The following is a 22,874-nucleotide window of genomic DNA, read 5'->3' on the forward strand; positions in this document are numbered from 1 at the left end:
AAGGACTTTTTTTTGTACTGAGGACTTCTAAAATGTCAGCTGTACCTAGTGAATGGAATAAGAAGAATGTAATTAAACATCTGCTCTTTCACTCCTAGTAATGACCTTAAAATAGCCAGAAAACTCTGAAGGTTGTGGCCATGGTAACAGACACTATCTTAGGAAAAAGGAAATATCTGCAGTTATAATTGAACATAGAGATTGCTCATCTCCTTCTCTGAGATGGAAGTTTACAATCAAAGCTTTGATGTATGTGCTGGTTCCTCTAATACAATTTCATCCTAGGCCATGTGGCACATTTATTGTAAGAAACTACCAAGTATAAAAATATGTATATGTAGTTCAAATGCTACATTCACTCTTATTTGAAGGAAGAAAAACTGTTCTTTTTTTTGGCAAGGGACTGGAGAAACCGCTGGTAAATACTTTTGTGGAAAACGACAATGCAGCATGATGGAAATGGGCCAGATCTTCCCCTAACATGCAGATGTCTCCCTCCCTCAGGCCAGCAGAGTAATCACAGCATACATCAGAGTGATGTCCAGCACTACAAGCAGCATTCCTGGAAGATCCTGCAGAACTGAGCCTGGAGACCTCTTTGGCTTGGCTGAGAGAGACCTGACAGGACTGATTAGATTCCTCAGAAACACCTGACCTTGTCACACCCTAGTGCCTGGCCTACTTCCTCCAGTGCCTCCCGAGACTCTGTCCTGGCTCTGGCCACAGTCCATTCCACCTTGCATCCCATCAAGCACTGCAGCTCCTCAGGCACATACAAGTGGAGAAGAACAAGGCCATTAATCAAACAAAGCCCAATCAAATAAAAATCACAGCAGAGACAGGGAGGATAAGCTGAGACAGAGGTGGAGGGGGATAACATGGGTGTGCTGTGCACAGAGAAGACAGGCAGCTCCTGGAGCTGTGCAGGATGACTGGAACCGCTTGCAGCAAGAGCCAGCAGTGAAGGAAAGGGCTTTTCAGAGTGTTTTACACACCTGAGTGACAACTGTTTTAAATGGGAACTTGTAAGCAATGCGCATTTTGGCCAAAGAATCCAGGCAAAAAGCATTTGTCCACTTTAGTGCCTAATATCAACCTTGGTTCATAAAAAATTTGCAAACACTCCTCTTTGAAATGCAGATGGTAAAATACGATACGAAAATAAGCAGGCAAAGGAAGGCCCAGGGAGCTGGTGCTGCTGAACCCTACTGAAACCACCAACTGGTATTTTCGAAGGCTTCCTGTAAACTTTGTCTGAGGTTCATATCTAGTACTGGGATGAACCTCAGCTGCTGGCTGGAGGCCAGCTGTGAAGCTGGTGCAAGTAATTAGGTTGTAGCAGTCCTCAGTGCAGGCAATAATTATGGGCAGGGTATGAGTACCTGAAAATGATACCTTTTTTTGTGTGATTTCCCTTTGAACTGTACTCTAAGCCCTCAAACAGCACAAACAGCACTAATTTATTTGGATTTTGGTAATATAGAAGCTATGAATATTTTTTCCTGGGAGTTTCCAAGCGAACAAGATGCCACTGTCTCCCTATTGCAGATGCTTTTAGCACACTGTTCAGAGCACCAAACATTTTAACCTTCATAAAGGAAGACAACACATCAACACAAGGATTTCTTTTTCTCCTCATCAATGGCTTAAAATTATGTTAAACTAGCACATACCAAGCACATTGCTGGAGCCTGCAATGTAAATGCTGCCTTTTCAAATGTGAAGACAACCAATTGCTCAGAGAAGTTTGGTGGAGTTTGCAAACTCCCCTAGCATGGCCAAGAGAAATAAAGCTACTGCCACCAGCATTACATAGGCTTCATGCCTGTGGTTTCTGACAATGCCATCCTTGCAGCATGGCCAGATGAAAATTTAATTCAGTGAAGTTCCAAGAAACTCTGGTCTCACTAGCAGTGCAAGGCAGCTCAATCATGAATGGAAATCAATGACCTGTTATGACTTGGGGGTTGGACTAGATGACCTTTAAGGGTCCCTCCCAACCCAAACTATTCTCTGATTCTGACCTGTGATGCCTTGAGGGGCACCTGACTCCCTCCCTGCACAGCTGCCCCATGCACACACAGCCACCTTGTTCCCTGGGGCTCGACCACACCGTGGTAGAGCCATTCCCATCTCTGAGGCTGCAGAGATGGACAAGTTCAGCAATTGCACTGCCGAGGTGCAAGCTGCCATCCAGCCTAAAATGGTCAGCTCTTAGGGTTTCCTCACTGGCTGCAATACCCATCCCTCAATTGCTGCCACAGGAGGCCTGTGGGTACTGAGCAGTGCCCAGACACCGTCTGACCTTCGTGTGATGCCCAGTGCATTCAGCCCTCCCTGACCCCAAAACATGAACAAAGGCCTGATATGTCTCCCTAGCATCACTGTGCCACAGGTTGCTCTGTCCTTCCTCCTCCTGCTGCTGAGTTGCAATAGACAGTGGTAATCAGCATCTCATGTGCCACCAGTACTCAGAAGCTACTCCTGTTTCCAGATCAAAGGTGCAGGGACTGGACTGGCAGTGCCTGTGCCTGTATCTGACACTCATTGGAAGAGCAGGGTGGTCAGGAACTGCTGCAGAAGAGGGGAGGAAGCAGACAAGGGGAGGCAGGTCTTCTGGTGCAAGATAGCACTCCTCCTTATTTTACTTGGAGGGCTTCTCAGAGCCCTGCTCCATGTGACCTTTCAAATGAGATGAGAAGAGTGACAGCAGATGCTGGTAGCCAGAGGGAGGGGAGATTTAGTGGTGCTCTATTTTCTTCCCTGGAAGATTTGCTTTTGGAGGAGGAGGTCAGAGATGCGGAGCAGCAACCTGAGGGAGGGCTTTCTTGCTTGCTCTTCTGAAGGACTGGAAATTGAATGGAGTGGAGTGTGCCATGAAGCCTCACTTCACTGGAGCTTTTATCTTTTAAAATTAGGTTAGGAAATTTATTGCTACAGTAGCTTAATCCCACAGTGCATTATCTGTACACATGATGGACTGGAATATGAACTAATTCTGTCAATAAAGTGGCTGCCTGCATCTTGATTGTCAGATACAAGGAATTCACTCTTCCTTTTGAGATGCTAAGCAGCTGCAGACTGGTATGCTCCCCTCCCTATGCTTTTGGTTTGGATGCTTCCTACATTCAAGTTTCTCAGCAAGAGATGATGCCGTGGGAAGGGAGGAAAGGAGGGAGAAATTTGGCTCCAGGCATCTGGCTGCACACTGTGACTCTGCACTAGCCCGTGGGGTGGTGTGGGGGCTGCAGCCCCCAGGGACTTCTCTGACTGATACCATGAGTTCTGTATGCACTGGGGACCGAGCCGTCTGGCTCTGCTCATCTTCACTCTGGGCCCTCTATTGACGGGAGAGGCAGAGACCACCAAAAGCGTTCCCTCTGCTGGGTTCAGATCAGCAGAGAGCTTCCTTGGTGGAAAGGATCCACCATCGGGCACAGCAAGGGTCAGAGCATGTGTGAGGTACACACTGAGTGCTTTGAATCTAGAATCAACCTCTAACAAGCTACATCCTTTGACAACAGCTCAGGAGGGGATTAACATCAAACTCTCCACATTACTTACCTACAGAAAACTCCAGATTCAGAAACCTAAATTTCACTGTCTCTATACAAGCTATAGAAATCTAGTCAATACCATCTCTGAAATCTAGAGAGTGAGTGAGTGAATCCCAAATTTATGGGTTGGTGTCAGGCAGAAACAGAAATACGGGAGGCTAGTTTCACAAAATTGCTTGAGCAGAACACAGTCTGAGTTTGCTCAACATAGAGTGTCATATTGAATTATGTAATTCCTTCTTGATGTAAAGTTCCCTGATTTTAGCAGAAATAGCTGGAAAATGAAACCTCATAACAACGTAAAGCCTTTTCTACCTGATCACTCAGCAGACAAATCCTCAAATCACTTATTCTTAGAGCTGCATCCAGGATAACTGGTCCACCAAACAAGTAAGATGAAGGCTGGAGTGTCACAGGAGTACCTGGTCCATGACTTTACAACATCTCAGATGTAGGCACTAGGTGAAGGCTTTTCAGCCAGCCCTCAATATTAAAAGGTGAAAGCTTATTCTTCAGATCAGAGAATGCTCTAATGTTTATAAAAAGAAGCTAAATTATAAGTAGGAAACAAACTTAACTAGACTGACTTAATATTTCCAAAGGCTTTTTCCTCTTCTTTTTCCTCCTCTTTTTAAAGGAACTAGTTCTCATTCAGTTCATTCAGTTCTCATTTATACAACATATTCAGAAGAAATAGCTGATAACATTGAGAGATATCCAAAACCTGAACTACTCATGGGAAGGAGGACAAGGACTGATTTTCCTGTCATCAAAAAGGCAGCTCAGTAATTTCTCCTCTGTTGGTCTGTTTGAGCCCAAAAGAGAAGTAGCTGTGTTCTTTGGTTTGTGAGATGTCACCATCAACTCCTAAGTCTCTAAGCCCTTCAGCAAAAAGAAGAAGAGAGTCAGATATTTGTCAGAATTCACAGGGAGATGTTGGGGGAGAAGTCTCAGAGTCTTAATTGAAGAACAAGCAGGAATGTTTTAGGACTACATATTTATTACATAGATATTTATAGTCTCACACATTTTGAATGTAAGGGGTACAAATATCATTTTTGCTATTCCTCTGCAAGCCAAGATATGAGGGACATATGCCAGAACACAAAAGAATTTTCACCCCATTCCAAATTCTCATTAAAAAAAAAGTGTACTAAGTCTGAGAAATAAGTGCAATCATTTGAATAATGAATTTGGCTTCGTGACCCACTGGGAGACTGAAGCAGAGCAAAACACATCTGCTAACACCCCAACTTGAGCAGCACAGTTGGCAAGTGCTGCTGAAGAGAGATCTCAGACTGAAGCTGTAGAAATGTTAGAGATTAGAACTGAAGTTTCTTGGCAGAACTGACCTTATATGGAAACCCTGTAGGAAGTCTGCCTGCACTGGCTTTCCAACCAGTACATGAGCATTCATTTCTAATAGATAAACAGATGTATATAGAAAGGCTAATTCAAAGCCACTTGGGTAAAATCAAAGCAAACCATTCCTCTGGGGAATGTGCTGGACAGAGTCAGGCAGATGTTTCCTCTTCCAGGATCATGAACTGAAATCAAAGGAGAAATCTCAGATGGAAGGTGGTTACAGTAGGGTTCTTCCAAGTTGAGTCTCGGCATGGATATAGTTGTACATTTTCGTTAATAATCAGGATGCATAATCTCAAGGCAGTGCAGTTACTGATGACACCAAGGTGACAGGCACCATCAGGTGGATGCCAGACTACCACACAAGAACAATGGGACGATTTTAGCCCTGGGATAGTGCAAAGGGATGAAATTCCTTATTGCAAAATGCAGTATCTGAGGGACCAGTAGTTAAGATGCTCTTAACTAGAAATGATGCAGCAGGAGGAAGAGCTGGAGATCTTATATAGTCATAAGATAACAGGAAAATACCAATATGATGTCTCCTGCAGGAAACAAGTGATGCTTTCTAATGAACCCGCTGAGACCAAACTGTTGAGTTCAGGGAGGGTAAAATACCAATGCTGTTAATGAGCAGGTTTTGGAAATATGAGGGCTCACCTGGATTACTACAGTACATGGCCAGGAAAACACACTGAGGAAAAGGGATTTTGGTCTGCAGTGGCTGCAGAGCAGGGCTACTAAGCCAAATAAGGGAATGGAAAGCCTGTGCTCTCAGAGGAGACCAGAGGCACTCGGCTGTTTAGCCTTGCTAAAGAAAGGCCAAGAGGGGATATGGTTGTAGTCTATAAATACATCAGAGGGGGTAAACACTAGGGAAGGAGAAAAGCAGTTTAAACTGAAGGACAATGCTGGCAGAAGAACAAATGGGTATAAACTAGCCATAATAAATTTTGGCTGGGAATGAGAAGCAAATCTCAAACCACTGGAGCAGCGAAGTCTGTGGAACAGCCTTCTTCAAAGATCATAAGACAAAGAGCCAAAGGCAAGGGAAAACGCAATTTGAAAAATCCACAAATGGGGTCTATATGACATAGATACCTGCAGTGAACTGGGGGAGTCAGGAGATCCCCTACTGTCCTGACTTCTAGAAGGGAAACAGCATCTGAAAAAACAAGCACACTTCTTACAGCGGGCACTCTTTCAGGCACAGAGGATCCAGGATCACCACGAGGAGAGCCAAAGGCAGTGATGTTTAGTAAACAAGTATCTCTATCTTCCTCTGCACTATGTAATAACCCCCCACCACACATCAGTGATGGGGAGTGGCAGGAATGTGAGGGGAGGCTTATGTAAGCAGAGGAACGAGTGCCAGGATGCAGCAGACAGGTCAGGAAAGCTGGCCAGCTCTGTCACTTCAAGCATCACACAGCACTGAGAGCAGCAATACATTACTGCAAAAAATTTAACTGAAATTAAGATTTACAAGTAACCTCAATAAAATTCACAGCTGGTTGGGCTTAACCTTGGAATCAAGAGGATTAGCAGACTATGTTGTCCAAATCATGAAATAGTAAGCTCTGCATTTTCTTTGAAAGTGAATCATGTGCCCAGTCTCTATTCAGTAATTCAAGATTTCTACAAAATTTCACTTCTTTATTGTCATCCTTTTGTCTCCTCTAAGGAACACAATAATTTATTAACACCATTCTTTTCATCTGAAGACTTCTGATGACTTAAAAAAAATTACTGGCTGACAGCTGCACTACAGTGTTGATTGAATGGATGTACAGGAAGAGGGAGTGTTATGATCCAGTTTTAAGGTTCTTAGAAATGCCTCTGCCCAAATTAAGGTGCAAACGAGACCATATGCCAGTGACAATAGTAAGGGTTTTATTTGATGGTAAATATGAGAGAGAGAGAGCGAGAAATAAAGAAAGGAGTAGAAAATAGGGGCAGGGACAGAAAGAGTTGACAGGGACAGAATAAGGAAAATATCATCACTCTGTGGATCCCAATGCTGTTCGTTGATCCTCTCCAGCTGGTCTCTTGGTGGTGAAGGTGCCCCCAGAAGGCACAGAGTCCCATGGGTGTACCTGCTCAGGCTGGGTGGGCACGTCCGGCCATGTCCCCCTGGGGTGGGGGTCAGTCTCTCACAGCAGACTCTGGGTCTGTTGCACCACGTGCAGCCCTGTGGGGCCAAGCCTCTCACGTGAAGGTCCCGTGGATGTGGCCTGTGGGGCTGGGGGTTCCACAGCTGGGCCACTTTGTGTAATGGAGGATGGGTGTTCACTGCCTCTGACCAGAGGTTGCACCATGCACCCAAAACCTCCTCCTCCCCCTCGGCTGGGGGGAGTCTGTGTAAACCTGGCTTCTGTGAGCTGTACTCTCCCCCACCCCAAACTCAGCTGGGGATAGTTGCAGCTGGTGGCTTTGGCATTTCGTGGATGCATACCTTTCCCTCAGCCTGAGATGACTGAACAATCCATTTCCCTTTATCTAATCAACAGTTTGACTTTCAGTCCAAAGTCCCACTCTTCAGGGAAGCTTCTTCGGTTGTAGCTTCTTTAGAATGAGCAAAACTTTGTATCAATGTTTGAGGCATGAAGTATTTCCAGTCTCTGGCAGGGAGGAAATGATTTTTTAAATCTGTATGGCTTTTTTATCAGCTAGTCCTGTGCTTCTGGACTAGCTGGAGTCAGTTCTGAAGATTCCTGGGTTGGCAGAGATTCACAGGAGGATGGCACAGAACAGACTCTCATCAGGCATTTCTTGACCTTACCTGGACTCAGAGGCTGTAGGCATCTGTATCTCCTGACAGCCATCTTCTGCCTCAGGGCATTCCCAGCCCTCTCTTGGTTGTGACAGTGGGAAGGCACCATGTTGCCTCATGCTCCCTCCCAAGCCACACCATGACAGATATGGAGGAATCCCTCCACTTATCAGACCTTCACTCAGTTGTCAGATGTCCACCTAACAGGGAAGAACACAGGCGGCAGGGAGCTCTTGCTCTAGGACACCATCTTGGACTGAACTCTCCCTTTTCCTCCTCTTAAAATTGTTTGCTCAGGATTTGAAATAGTAATAACATACAAAACAACAGTGAATGGCACCAAGGCACTTCACTTTGCACAACAAAAATTAGCCATGCATGGGTGTGCAGGCACAGAGGGCCATCAGAGTTCTCTGCTATCTGCTGAGCTTCCAGAGGGCAGCACCGACTGCAGTGAAACTGGTTGGAGGCGAGATGGGGAGATCTACAGCTCATCATCTGAACCCTCTGCCCACATTATGGCTGTCTCATGAGTTTCCTCAGGGCAAGAAAAAACATCTGAGAACAGATACCACAATACCTAACAAAACCACCTGATGTCATTGTCTCTTGGGGGCTGTGTAATACAGCTAAGTGCTGCTCCCAGGAGAACTACCAAACCTAATTACTTGTTATAACCACATTAGATGAAGAAGGTGCATGTTGCTCATAGTTGCCTAGTGGGAACACAGAGCAAATCTTTCTTTTGTCCACTTATAATTAAAGCAATCTTCTTTGTATATTAGATTCAGTGGTTTATAATGAAATGCAATAAAGATTCCTTGAGTAAATCTCTTATTTTTCTTAATATGTTTATACAATTTAATGGAGTCTCTTATTGACTGCAGGAGGAGCAGTTTCAGAGATAGTGTGCTTAAACAGACATGACAGACCATGCAGTAACCCAGTGCTTTTCAAGGCTAACGCCTGAAGTAACAAGCACATCCCACAACAGTGCCACTTCCACTTGTGCCAGACACCTGAGAGGCAGCAATCAAAAACCTCTGCAAAGGCTGGGAGAAAATCCTGTCATTCTATTGTCTGTGCAGACAAATTTAGCACTCTGTGAAATCTTGATCAAAATTACCCACCAGCAGAACTAGGTAACCAACTTTAAATAGCAAGGAATAGGGAGTTATGTCCAGTTGAGCAGCAGCAATTTGGACAACACTGGTTCTTCACTGGAAAGACTGAAGAAAAATGCAAAATATGGTACAGAACAAGAAATGCAAACACTGATGAAACACACAAATGGTTGAATACACTTTTATTATCGGATGAAATAACAATGCCTTAAAATAGGATCCCATTTGGGTTAAAAAATGAACAAAGTCAAGGAACTGTAGATTAGAGCCAGGTGCTTAGTGGAACTAGAAATTTAAGAAAGTTTTTGCCTTTATCTGATGATTCTTGGAAGAAACATTTGTGTTCATATTTTTGAAAGAAATATTTCCTATTGTTGAGCTTTCCTTTGAAAGACATATTTCTGTTTCACTACTGAGAGCAGTTGCAGAGCTGTAAATGCGCAGCAGGCTATGCAAGACAGATCTTTAATTATACCTACCCTTGAGTTCACTGGGAGCCAGTTGCTCAAGGCTAATAAGGATTAAAACATATTCAATGATTCTGAAAAACTGTCTTAACGCTAGTCTTCCCAAATCCCCTGTATTATCTGGAGCAATGCAAGCACAGCAACTCCTGCCTGAAAGTGAAAAGGAAAAACTTTATGCTTTCACACAGCCGTGCCCAAGTCCTGCTTTACTAAAAGCCAGGATCCTGCTGTGCTAAACCCCACTGTTCAAGTTTTCAGCCACTATCCTCATGCTCTGCAGGACTGATGTAAATCTGCAAATAATATCAGAGTTCCATGTGATGGCTTCCATCCAGCACTGACACTAAGTGATCTGTGACTGGACCTGACTGGGAAATTCAGGGAAAGTGAAAGACACTCCATGTCTAACAGAGGAAGGAATTAAAACAATCAAACCTACCTAAAAAGCTGCAGGCAGAGAGACAGGCAAATGCTCCCCTGGCTCTCTCAAACCCTACTGACATAATGCTCCAAGATCAAAAACATAAAGGTCGAAGTCAACAAAACCAGAAGTACTGGGAGAAAACTGCATTCAGAAATCTCCTTTGCTTTTGACCTCTTTCAACCCTGAAGTTTTACAAGGAGAGCATCTGGACGTCATTTCTCTCTTTGCAGAGTGAAATGTGAAATTCCTGACAGTGCTGTGTGGGGAAGGCAGTGCTGCATATGGGGCTGGGGAGTCCCCAGGGAGCTGGGGGGTGCATTGTGCAGTGCATGGTGCTCACTTCAGGCAAAGGAGGGTTTGGAAAACAAGTATTAGGCATGAGACAGCATCAGAGAAGTGGACCATGTTGGTCTCTCACTGAGAAGGCTAATACAGATAATAATTTACTTACTCTGGAGAAATGGTAGAACAGAAGGGGTGGAGTAGTGGATACTGACCTCTGCAATTTTCATCTCTTAAAAATAAATGGATTGTAAACTAGAAAAGGATTAAAACTGAGCCTCACAGGGGAAAGAGTATGTACCAAGAAACAACAAGAAATCAGTATCAAACCCCCATCCTGCAAAGAGTCAGGTCAGCAGTGTACATGACAATGTTCCTCTGTACAGACAGAGGTTTCTCTGTAGACCAAAGGTTTTTCTTTATTCTTTCTTCCAGGAAAGTGAGGACCATGTTCCTCACTTCCTTCGCTTTGGTCCTATTAGAACCCTACCACTTTGTTTGACAAACTGGAGCTGCCAGTCTTTTTGTCATGCTCCAATGGGCTGATTTCCTGCTGGTGGCTGTGGCAAGAGCCTGCAGCTCATAAGCTCTACCTAGACCCAGGCTTCAGAAAAAACACTTTTCTATTTTTAAGGCTCTTTTTCTTCCCCCATGGATTCTCACCCAGTTATGCATGACGACATTTACCATATCACCTGTGACTATGAAGCAAATGCATCTGGGTGCATTCCCCAGCATGGGGGCCAACTGGCACAGAAGCTCCCTTGGCCATGCTATTGAACTCTGCACCCTCATGAAAAGTGACTGTGTGCCATCTGCACCCTGGAATGGGCCCAGTGGCACAGGCTGGGAAGACAGGAACTGATTAAGAGCTGGAGGGATAGGGACTGCTCTGCAGAGGGAGTGATTTTAACTACTGAGCTCTGGTGTTGGGGTTGTCCCCTATTTCATTTATTATGGGCACAGCCAGTGGCCATAGTACAGACATAGCCATTATCTCAGGAAACTCGATAGCTTGTCACCTACTTGAATGTTAATGTCAAGAAATATCAAGGCTTGGGGAAAGCAAACACTTATCTAGTATGGGATATTAAGAGGGGATTATGAACTAGACCCAAAGTTTGAATCATTTGGGACATGCTCTGCAAGGGGCCTTGGGCTCAGTGATGAGTTTGTTGGGGCTCTGAAGGGGTTTCAGGGCATGTGCACACTAAGGAGCTGGACTGGATGCCAAGGAGGGCCCAGCCCTTGTACCTCCAAATACCAGCCTTGGTAGGCTTGACCCTTGCACCCCAAATGCCAGTCTTTGCGGGCTCAGCCTCTACCCACACTAAGCATGCCTGTTGCTGGGGTTATTCCAGGCTCCAGACCGCAGGGAGGGCTGTGGTATGGTCAGTTTAGTTCCTCAGCACCCCATACTTGGACAGCAGCATCTGTTCAAGAGGCGTGTGACTCATCTGGGTCTGGCCACCTCTGGGTGTGATGCCTTTCACCAGGACTCTGGGGATTTCCACAAAGAGGCACATGTTGCTTGCTCTGGTCAGTTCTGTGTGCATGCAGCAGTGAAGCAGCTCCTCCTCATTCACCCACCAGGGCAACAGGAGAACTGGCTGATCTCCAGTGAAGGCAGTGACAATGGGATGCTCCTCTCTCTGCTCCTGCTCAGCGCTTGGGCAGCCAGCCAGCCACAGTGAAGGTGAACTGCTGAGATGTGGTGACAGCAAGCCGCTGCCACGAGCATTTAATTTTTAATTCCTCTCAGGGCCTCTTTTCTACCATCCCTCCCTGTAGCCCCAGGAGCAGGCTGCTGGCACCTGTTTCTGGAGCTCACATTGTTTGTGTTTGGCTGCATGCCTGACTGTGAGGGATGAGAGAGCGCGAGGTCCCTGGCCAGCCCTGGTGGGTGCTGTCAGGAAGCCCCTCCAGAGCAGCTGCTTTCCTGGGCCAGCATTCAAGGATGGGACACACAAGGTGCTTTGAGGGCTGGAACTGCATCCCAGCTCAGTGGGATCTGCCTGCACCACCAGTCCTGGAGCTCCTTTCGGCTTATTCTTCCAAATGCATCCTTTCCTTCTCCTTCAAAGGAGCATCCACCAGCAAGAAATGCTTCCTTTTGAGTTAGGCTACAAAAACAGTGGACAGCAGGAGCACACGGCCTGAAGCTTGCCCCTGGGAAGCACAGCAAGGGCTGTCAGGAAGGAATTACTGCGCTCTCCACTGAGGAAGCTAAATTACCTGAAATACCCCTTGTTGCAGACACAGGAGCACTCAGCTGTCCCACTCGGTCTGCAGATCCCCTCTTCTCCCCACTCAAGTCATTCCTCTGCTTAAAAATGTTATTTTGGGAAAGAAATGAATAATGGGAACAGGACTGTAAAAGCACGGGGAATTCAGCAAACAAAAGAAAAGCTGCTATTTTTGAGAATATCTCAAACTGTAATTGTGACTTGTTTTAACTCCTTCTCTCCCAGCTGCCTCCCCAACACCCTGCTTGGAGTGCCATCCACAAGTATTGTGGGAGCAGCATGAAGGAAAGGTGTGTCTTACTACAGGCTCTTGGAGCAACACCACAGCCTGCTAATAACTGGCACATGGTAAACTACTAGTGCAATACTCTTTGACTTCTAATCAGATTATTTGAATTGAGGCAGGGGTTTCTGCAAGGGTCCAGTGTCTAACAAAAAGTGTAAAAGTCAGGCAAGCAGTCACCCTGCTAGTGCTTCTGTCACCTTCTGTCATCTTTGAAAGAATTGTATTTTTCTAATTGAAGCATCATGAGCATTATGTGTCCATGGTGAGTGGAGGGCTCTGACCCTGCACAGCAGCAGAGAACCCTGCTCCAGGTTCTCAGAGAAAAGGCCATCGCTGCAAGAAAAAAAACTGAGTCTGCCAAGGCTGCAGATCCAGTTAAGTAGTATAAACTCATCTTTAACAAATTCACCAAGACCCCCATGGAGCTGATGTGGAGCATGTTATACTGCTCTTTCATCAGCTCTCACTTATTCTGCTACTAGTGTGGCCAACTTGGCCAGGTCTCTTTGCAGCCCTGGTCAGGGCTGGCATGGTTCTCCTGCCCACAGCATCCTGTGCCAAGGGAAAGCACATCCCAGAACTGACATCTGGACCACTACTGCAGATGGCTCTGCAGTTCCTCCTGACAAAAGCCGCCCTTCTGGGCTAAAACCTAGCAGAAGAGAGGCAAAATAGGAAACAAACCTGATGGAACCCCTGCCCTGATGATACTGGAGGAAGAACAACTATTACTGAGTCCCCTACAGTTTTGTGGCTCACACGCACGAACACACAGACGCAGGGATGGCTTCAGTAATATTAAGCTGACGGCAAGGAGTTGAGAGGGGTCCTTGTGTAGAGTTCCACAGAAAGCAGTTTATTGCTACAACTTGTGAAGGTTTCCAGAGGCAAATGACCCCGAGCACGTGGCAGCTCAGGGTAAGTACAGGGGTGAGGCTGACACCAGGAGCCAACCGGGGAACCTGAACCGGGGTACAGCACCATAACTGAACATGGCATTCTGGGAGAGGCTTCTGTCCCTCACCATAACCAAAGTCTTTGGCACCAGAGACTGTCTTAACAAGAGCTTTCTCTGTCTCTTGTGCCACTGGCCAATCAGCCACCACAACCAACCAAAGTCTGAGCTCATGTTTTCAGTTCCTAAAGCAATCCTATTCCGCCCAAGTGCTGCTGTGCATGTTGGCCAAGACTCCCGTGGATGCCATGGAGCAAGCAGCAGGGACAGGGGCTGCTCTCTCACAGGCAATCTCATTTCTGAATTGTCAGAAAAGAATTCTCTTTGTTTCATAAAGAGAACTGTAAACACTTCTCCCTGGATTTTCCTTTCCAAGAGCAGTATGAGAAAATAAATATCTATATTTTGTTCAGAAAGAGTTCCTCTTTGCATTGCCCCTGACCTTCCCAAGTCCCAGCACTTCTGCCTTTCACAGAGTTCTGCTTTTCAGCTTTTACCTTAGTGGTGACAAGGGGGACTTCCTTGGCAGGAGTCACTGTTAGGACTGTCATCAGGCCCTGTTAGGAGAGGCAAAGCAAAACACAGAGGGTCTTTCTGCAGAAGTTCCCACTACCCTTCAGTAACTTGGAGAGCAGAGAGTCCACACAGACCTCAGAGCTGTAAGTGGTTTAATAACATATGCCATCAAACATTACATGCCTTGCAATTCACATTGGGGATTTTGATTAAGGAAACCCTCCAACACGGCAAGGAAGAACTGTGAATTCTGATAATGTTCTCAATTTTTAGCAGTAAAGTAATTGAAAATTAAGGGTGAAGTGAAATAATTGAACATGAAAGCTGTGTGCTGTGACAAATCAGCAATAATACTCAAGTGAGAAGAGATCATGGTTAGACTGAAAGATGTATCCTTGGCCAGCCGTAACTTTGCACTCTTCTCATCCACATCAGCCTGTGAAATAAAAATGCAGGCTACCCTTCTGGTGGGACGCTTTCAGTAGGGTCAGAACGACTTTACATGAAAAGCCTCCCACAAGATAAACAGCAATGAATAGGACACTTGACAGACAGGTCCAGAGGACAACAGACAGTGCTTCTGCTGAGATATAATTGCTCTAATTGGACCTGGGCTTGAAAAAATGGTAAAGCTAAAGAGGACTCTGCAATCATGCTGCCATTCTGCACACAAGGATACTGTTGTGATAGGAAGCACATAGCAGTTGTGGAAATAATCAATGCCGTTGTGCTCACGTCCCCCGGTAGCTTGGATTTGCGCGCACAACATGAGCAGAATATTTTCTTTCAGTTAAAGGCTCTCAGGGCTAAATTGCTTCATGAAGTCTCTTTGAGTGCTATTCAGCTGAAGTTAGACACTTCGTATGTGCTGGATCCATCGTGTTTTTACAATCCTGAAGGAGACGCAGAAAGATCGTGTGAGACATAATCAGGAAATCTGGCTGCTCTAGGAGCGAGGGAATTTGGTAAGCAAAGAAGCCAACTTTGACCTTCTTCAGCTTTAACTTGTCTTCTCTCAGGTGACAGCCTATAAACCACCTGATCTTCTTGTCTAATAAAACCTCTCTACAAGTAATGTTGGGTGTCTCCAAAAGCATTTTCTATTTATAATGGTAGAACAATCATGAAACTACTGTCATCCAGTAGCAGGTACTGCACAAGGGTTGACTGTGCAGTGTTCCTCCAGCCCTACTTTGAACCCAGGGCCCAGAAGAGAGACAGCCCTGTTAGCCACAGCTACATCACACAGCAGCTAAACAACATTGCTGCGTCATTGCTAACACAGGAAGAGTATTTCACTCTCTTGACTCCTTCAGACAGCTCCATTTCACAAAAGTCTTGTCTGGCCTGTTCTGAAGATGCCCAGGGACATGAGGCAGCACTGCCAGAGGTCCCTGCATGGGCAGATGCAGCAGTGCAGGAACAATGGCAGCAGCCTGTCCTGGCCACATCCTGCCAGCATGTGCCCAGTCAGTCCTGCCAAGAGCTCTCCTTCCCACCTTGTCCCACCCCTCCTGGTCCACTGTGCCCCTGTGGCTGGGCAACCTGGCTCTGCCCTGCTCCCAAAGACCCATTCTCTTGACAATGAGATTCAGCACACAGCTAAGAGGCTTTGTGACAAATGTGGCAGGTTTAAACCTGTCTCAAAGCCTTTCAGCTCCCATGTGCAGACACAGACAGCTGAAATGCTGCCTCCTGCTCCTTTGCAGTTTCTAAGTAAATGTGCAAAAATGCAGTTGTGACGTTCAGGAACTGCTCATGTCCCACCTGTAAACCAGCACTTGCACCCCAAGTTGTCCCTAAAGAGCTTACAATCTGGCTTACTTCACCCTCCCTAACAGAAATGGTCATCTGCAGTGACACCCTGAAGCTCCTGCCCTATGCCCACATTGCATGACATGGGCGTCAGGATGTGTGTCACCCAAAATGTGAGCGATGGAACAGACGTCTTCCACAGCACCCAGGCAAAATGACAGGGCTGGGTGCCATTGGGTGCAGGAACATGGCCCTGGGCAGCCATAGGAAAATGGTCTCGTTCCTCAGAGCACTCAGGGAGTGACAGTGTCCCTGGGTCACTAGGAACCATGTCACCAGCCAGCCCATTTATCCATGCCATCCTTGGGGTGACAGGTCCACACTTCTCCTTTTCCTGTCCTGACATTTCCTCTGGAGTAGCACTGTGACTGTCACTCAGCAGGACCGTGACAGATGTATGGGGACATCAAAGCATCAAGCATGCCCCACATTCAGCTTCTGCCTCCTCCCAATGCTGTCTTTGCTTTGTGCATCACAGGCTCGGTTTCACGTAGGGACCTGACCAATGCCCCAGCAAGGGGGTGGGAAAAATTGGCGGTGGATGATGCTCTCCTAAGAAGCGTGTGTCTCAAACAAAAGTGCACGGGATTTATCAACATAAGCCCAGCTAAAAAACACACGACATGTTTGTTTCCGGCTAGTATGTCTATGATAAGCCATAGATTGTCACAAGAATAAAAAACATAAGGATTGACATCAGTGAGTTTCATACAGCTAAAATTTTGCACAACACTGTGAACATGTACTACAAAAAATACTGAACTATAAAAGAAGACAAACAGAGCTAAACCAAGACCCATCCTCAGCCATCTTCTGTGAAAAGAGGCATGGCTGGGAATTTCAGGTGCTGGGCAAATTGAAAACAGCATTTCAGACCAAACGACAAGCTTCTTGGTTTTTCTGCATGTAAATCAGATCCTTACATTATTTCAGTGTCATTTTGTGGCTGAAAGCAATTCAGCAGATATCAGCACAGCCAGACTGAAATTGAGCAGAACAGGATCTGAGCCCTTCAGCTTGTAATGATTAGATGGTTCTGTGGAAACGAATCTTATGAAAAAATGATGTTCAGCAGAAAGTTGACAGTGTGTGAAGACCACAGAAGGAAGAGGAACTTTACAACTCAGCCTTCACATTTTCCACCTATAGGATTTCAACATTTGCTAAAGTTGTAGTAAGGGCAGCTTCTTCACAGTGCTCCCTCTGGGAAATATGACATTCAGCAATTCCTGAATTACAGTTTCTAATTATATTTTCATACTGTAATGCTGTCTGAAATGCAAATTTGATGACAGAATAATTCAATCCATATAAAATAATTACAAAATTACTGTTTCTCAACCCTCAACTCATACTCCCTGCTATTTAAGAAGATAAATTTAACAGCAGCAAAAGTACAGCCAAAACATAGTCTATTTTTTAAACTGTTATCTGACTATAACTGTCTGCATAGATTTTGGCTCACCATAGAAGATTATTTCTAAAATATGACTACCAAAAACATTCCAGAGTTACGATTTTTGTTGCTTTAGCTTGGAACCAACAGTCAGGTCAACTGTGATTTTGCATTCAGAGTACCCTACGCAGGGCATCTGTTTAACTGGAAAAGCAACTGTTGGCTAAAATGCCAAATCTCTACTGCAGCTCAGCTATCATTTAAACCAGTTGTTCCTAATGTTGATGCAGACATTAAATTAGCACAATGTAATGATTTTTAGCAGAATGGGAACCAACTTCTGCAATAAGTAATTTAAGATCCTGAAACTCCATACTGAAACATCGGTTCCCACTGACAACTGCCACGCTGTACAGAGGATTTTATTCCCCCCATGAATATTGCCTAAGCAGGAGCTAGGACCTTTAAAAAGACAGCTGAAATTGCATTCTGCTTGAAAAAATTCAAGGAGTAGTGTTCTGCATTGCAAGGGCTTTTTAGATTTTATTATGATTCTGGCCTAAATTTATATTGTCATTGCCCATCAACTCAACCAGATCAAGGCAGAGCACACTAAAGGCTTCAGTGTGTTATTATTATGAGGCTAGAGGCATCAACAGCTCACATCTGTTTTTGACTTCCCTGTTGTATGCAGTTGTGTGAGAAGTGACTTGAGGAGATCTCAGACATGACTTTAGCCAAGGTCTTTCCTAAGGTGAAGTGCTCCAATTCCTCAGGAACTGCCAGTCTGCTCCCCCTTCACCATGGACAAGGAGACTGTAGGAAGACATCTTCCCTTCCTCATGTGTGTGCAAAGGGGCTGACATTTGCCAATGGCATGAAGGCTGATGGGAAGTAGGAGGGTCAGTCTGGACTCCCTGGAAGAAGGTGAAGTGTTGTCAAGCCCACATGCATCTCATGCTTTTTCTCTCTATGTCAGAGGATTCCAAGCCCAAGTAAGCTGGCAGTGTCACAGTTGTGGCGTTGGGCAGCAGGTGAAGGATGGGCTGCAGCACCTTCCCCTCTCGGTGGTGGGAAGGAACCTACAGGCTGTTCTTTTCTCATGGTGGGTGGAAGCACGGCAGGGCAGAGATGCAGGGATGCTTAGCATTACACTGCCTGGCAACTCCACACACTGCCAAGGTAAACCTGAGTTCTTGTCCAAGGGGTTTGGTACAGAGCTGACCAGTGAAAATGAGAGCATGAAATCATCAAGCAGAGGCACATAGCCCCAGGATGACTCTCACACACCATTCCCTGCCCTCCTGAGCGGGACCTGTGTCTCCAGTTGCAGACGCTGGTGCTCCCTGTGAGCTGCCTGCTCGCAACTCATTCCCAATCTCTGGGGCAAAATGGGTGGGGCCTGGTGATGGGATGCCCAAAGCCCCCAAAGACTCATTGAGAGGGGACACAGCTGTCACTCTACCAAGTAGGACACATCCCTGTACAACCCCAGCAGCACTTACCAGCTTGCCCTATAACATTGCCTCTTGCCACAGCATGTCTAGGACCTTCTGCTAAAATGTGCTATCATCCTCTTCTCTAAGATCAAGCTAGAGCCTTTTCAAGACTTCCTCAGAATCACTAAAGAAAGATATGTCCATTCCATCTGGAGATGAGGAACGTATTTTTAAAGTACTTCTAACGAATAGCTCTCGAGCAAAAGTTCCATCAATTATTTTTCCCCTTACAGGTGTTTTCAAGGCAAAAAAATGCTACAGGACACTGTATTCAAGCCTAAATTAACAACATAAGCCTCAGCCCACACTGAGCATCATCACTCAAGTCAAACCTGGGAGGTGATGGCAGCTACACATGGAGTCAAATCCTGCAGACATGAGGGTGAATGACTTCTCTTGAACGGCAGGTGCCACTCAGCTCAAATCTGTCCCCATACTCCCTGCCTTGGTCACTCTGCAGACTTACCCCAGCAGTATAAGCTGGTGAACAAGCAGACCTCAGAGGGTAGTGGGTTGTATCAACCACCTCCCCCTGTCCTCCCCTCCTACCCCACCTCCACAGTCTGGGGAACTCACATGCAGATGGAGGGGGATGGACTGCCACGGGCTGAAACACAGCTCCCCACAGCAGCTGGAGAGCTGCCGTGCCCAGCCCAGCCCAGGCAGGTCACCCGGGCAAGGACGCCGAGAGCCCACTCACTCCCCATGGGAAGTCCGCTCGCGGAGTGCCAACACCTCCACTAATGCTGCGAGGCTCCTGTAAACCTTGGTTAAACTCACCTATGAGGAGCCAGGCGAGATTCCTCATGCACTGGTGCAGTGGCATCAAGTGAAGAATTTAATAAAGACAATTTGAAATACTTCAGCCCCCTCAACAATGATGTTTTAGGCACAAGAGTTGAACTGGAAAGAACTGATGAGGTAACACCAAGTGAAATGGTTTAGATGTTTCAGATGCATTTATTCTTGTTCTCTGCTAAGAACACCAAATGCAGTGAAATCCAGAGCATTAAGCCATAACTTCCCTAGAGCAGTGCCTTCAGTTTTAATGTCTGTCTTGGCTCTCTTTCTGAAACAATTACTTATGCTGCATTTGACAATATTAGGATAATTTTCACATATTTTTAAAAATCTTTTACTGCTCGGTGCCTTAAATTGTTTTGTAGCTCCACATTGTTTTAGACTGTTTTAAAGCAGCTGCTTTAGAGAATCATTACCATTATTGATAAACCCTTTGAACTTTGGGAGGAAGGGAACAGGAATACATAATTAGAGAAGATAAGAAAGATCTAACATACTTTCCAGGAAACAACGCACACGATGCTTCAGCTGTAATCTGTTCTTAAAACAAATCTGTATGCTCCCACACAAACAAACTCAGGCTGTGGCACTAAACTTCAGGAGCTCTGGGATCTCCTTCCCCACAACAGCTACCTCAGAGTAAGTGCAATACAGAGACAGACTCAAACTCCCTCTTGTTTTTACAAAAAGACCCAAACAGCATTTCATTTTTCAATAACTGTGGTGACTGAAAAAATCAGGCTGCTCATGCTACAGTTCTTTTTTTAGCTATTCTAACTGTTCTCAATGCACAACAGAAAAAAAAAAGAAAAGAAAAGAAGACAAAAAACCAAGCCCTGTGTGTGTGCCTGTGAGAAAAAGGGTAAAAGCCTGTGTTACAGCAATGCTGCTCTCTTGGCATATTTCAGATAATTTTTCAGGAAGGTTTTGATTCTTTCCTCTGTAAACACTATACAGTCAAGAGTGCCGCGTGCCCCAGGAGAGGGGCAGAAAGCCCGGGGAGTGCGCAGGGTGCAGGGATTCCGCATGAACAAAGATGATTTAAATGCTCGAACTTTGAGAGTTGGATTTTAGGCTGTTCCTGGCTGCATTGACTGCTGGCTTCCCCCTCACTGGACACACTGGGTACAAACCCGCCTGAACCGGGCAGCATTAAGAAACTACAAATTCCAACAGAGGTATAAAAACACAATGCCTAAACATAATTTCTTTTAACTCTCGAATGCATTAGCCTAGGATTACTCACGTTCATTTATATTCCTCAAGTGTCAAATGAGAACGCTATCATTCTATTCTCCTTTCATGGATCATTAATCTATATTTAACTCCGTTTTGCCGTCTGCACACAGAATTAGTAACTGGAAGCTGCTTTGCATTTATCTGATAGTGCTGGGCTTGTTCATCAAGGCAAACTTCCAGCCAAAACAAACAAGTGAAAAAAAATATTAGTCACTGATACAAGCTGCTTTCTATTCTATTTTTTTAAAGGAAAATAATCCAAACCTGATGAGAACATAAAGCAAATGGTTACCTCACACTGCAGAAATGCAAGTTTTTAATAGTCCATGCTCTGGCAGCCCCTGAGATTCAGCAGCAGCAGCAGCGGCGGCGGCGGGGATGACTCCAGCATCCACCGGGTTCTCTCACGGCTTTGACTGCGCGGCCGGGACCGCAGGCTCAGCCTCCAGTGACGTCAAGGCGGCCGTCACATGGCCCGGCGCCGGCCCAGGGAGCACTGGTTGTCCTGGCAACCCCAGCACTGCTCCGAAATTATTTCAATAGGTCATCTGTCATACTGCGCGCACATTGGAGCCATCACGGGCGCCCGGACAACCCAAACACCGCGGGCTTGCTGGAGCTGGCTGCGCCGGGGGCTGGTCCCATCGCCGACTCTCTCTTAACCCTGTCCCTGTAAGAAAACGCGTCTCTCTTCCTCTTCCTCGTGCATCCCCAACCTCCGGCAGAAAAAAAGACATTATACACCTGGTTTGCTCAAGCAAAGGGGCACAAGAGCTGCCCTCCGAGGGTGCTGGGACACCTCAGTGACGTGCTGGCTAGCTAAAATTAGGGTCTTTCTAAATGACCCACAGCTGAAGTTTTATTCATGGCCACAGAGACATATGCTTGGTCACCCACATCTCTGCCCAGATTCGGGGTGAGGCAGCAGTGGTCCGTGCTGTGGTGATGAGGGGTAGCAGCCGTGCAGGGCTGCAGGCTGGCCCCCAGAGCTGCCTGGCCAGCTCGGCCTCATGTCCCTTAGCCTCGGTATCTGGTCCCTCTGCTAGCCTGCACAGGATGCTTCTCCAGCTGCTCCCAGCAAAACATCACAGGAAGGGGGACAAAGCAGTGCTTGTCTCCATCTCATTCCGACTCACCTGTGCAGCCTTATCCTGCGGGAAGAGACACAACACCAGTGTCTCCAATTTCCTTGTAACTCTAGCTAAAATCCACTCCTTCCTCCAAATTTCCTTTTTTTCTCTCTCTCCACCTTACCACAGCCCCACAACACATGCATATGCCAGGAGTAGGACACAGAAGATGCTGGAGAAGGGAAAAACTTTCACCTGTGAGATGCAGGGAGGAAAGACAAAGTGTCAGCAACAAGAAAATACTTCTGAGCTCATCTGAGTCAGTGATGGTTACTGACCAGTGCCCAGGATATGCAGTACCAGGAACTGACCTCAATAGATGGCTCTGGTGAAGAAGGAAGCACATGTAAAGCCACATGGGATCTGCAAATACCAACACTGAGGCATCCCCAGCCAAAGTTGGCTTTTGGCCCCTTTGCAAGAGATAAAAGAGAAATCACTAGAAATTTAAAAATAAGCTGAGATAGGGTATAAAGGGGTTCTGAGGAGGCCTTCCCCCCATCCAAGGCAGAAGGAGAATGGAAGGGACATGGAACTAGTGGGCAGTGGGAGGACCACTGAGTCCCCTGCATCTCTCCCACTTGTGAGAGCAGCAGGTGTTTGGGGTATTTAGCTGAACATCAGGTCTGGATGAGTGGACAGTGAGGTGGAAAGAGAACTGTCTGAACAGTGGCTCTCAGAAGGTTGTGGTCACCAACACAGGGTCTAGTTGGAGGCCTGTAGCTCATGGTGCTCCCCAAGGTTGGATACTGGGTCCAGTATTGTCTAACTTATCCATCAATGACTTGGATGAAGGGATAGATGCCTCCTCAGCAAGTTCACTGATGGCACAAAGCTGGGAGGAGCAGCCAATATCCCAGAGACCTGTGCAGCCCTTCAGAAGGGCCTAGACCGGTTGGAGAGATGGGCAAAGAAGAACCACCTGAAACTCAACAAAAGCAAATGCAGATCCTGCACCTGGGGAGGAATAACCCCAGGCACCAGTACAGGATGCGGGCC

The 22,874-nt window shown here is 46.1% G+C and overlaps 1 protein-coding gene across 1 annotated transcript in view; it reads right to left on the reverse strand.

Moving 5' to 3' along the window:
- The window catches only part of NCALD (neurocalcin delta), a 57,956-nt gene extending 36,771 nt beyond the window's left edge, over window positions 1-21,185 (reverse strand). Inside the window, exon 1 of the mRNA XM_042035696.1 lies at window positions 21,038-21,185. The gene's annotated coding sequence lies outside the window, so the exon portion shown is untranslated. The remainder of the gene's footprint in view (window positions 1-21,037) is intronic.
- Between the last annotated feature and the right edge of the window lie 1,689 nt (window positions 21,186-22,874).

Source organism: Corvus kubaryi, unplaced genomic scaffold (genome assembly GCF_017639235.1).
Source record: "Corvus kubaryi isolate FWS band 111438036 unplaced genomic scaffold, C.kubaryi_AGA036_p1.0 37385, whole genome shotgun sequence".
Lineage (NCBI taxonomy): Eukaryota > Metazoa > Chordata > Aves > Passeriformes > Corvidae > Corvus > Corvus kubaryi.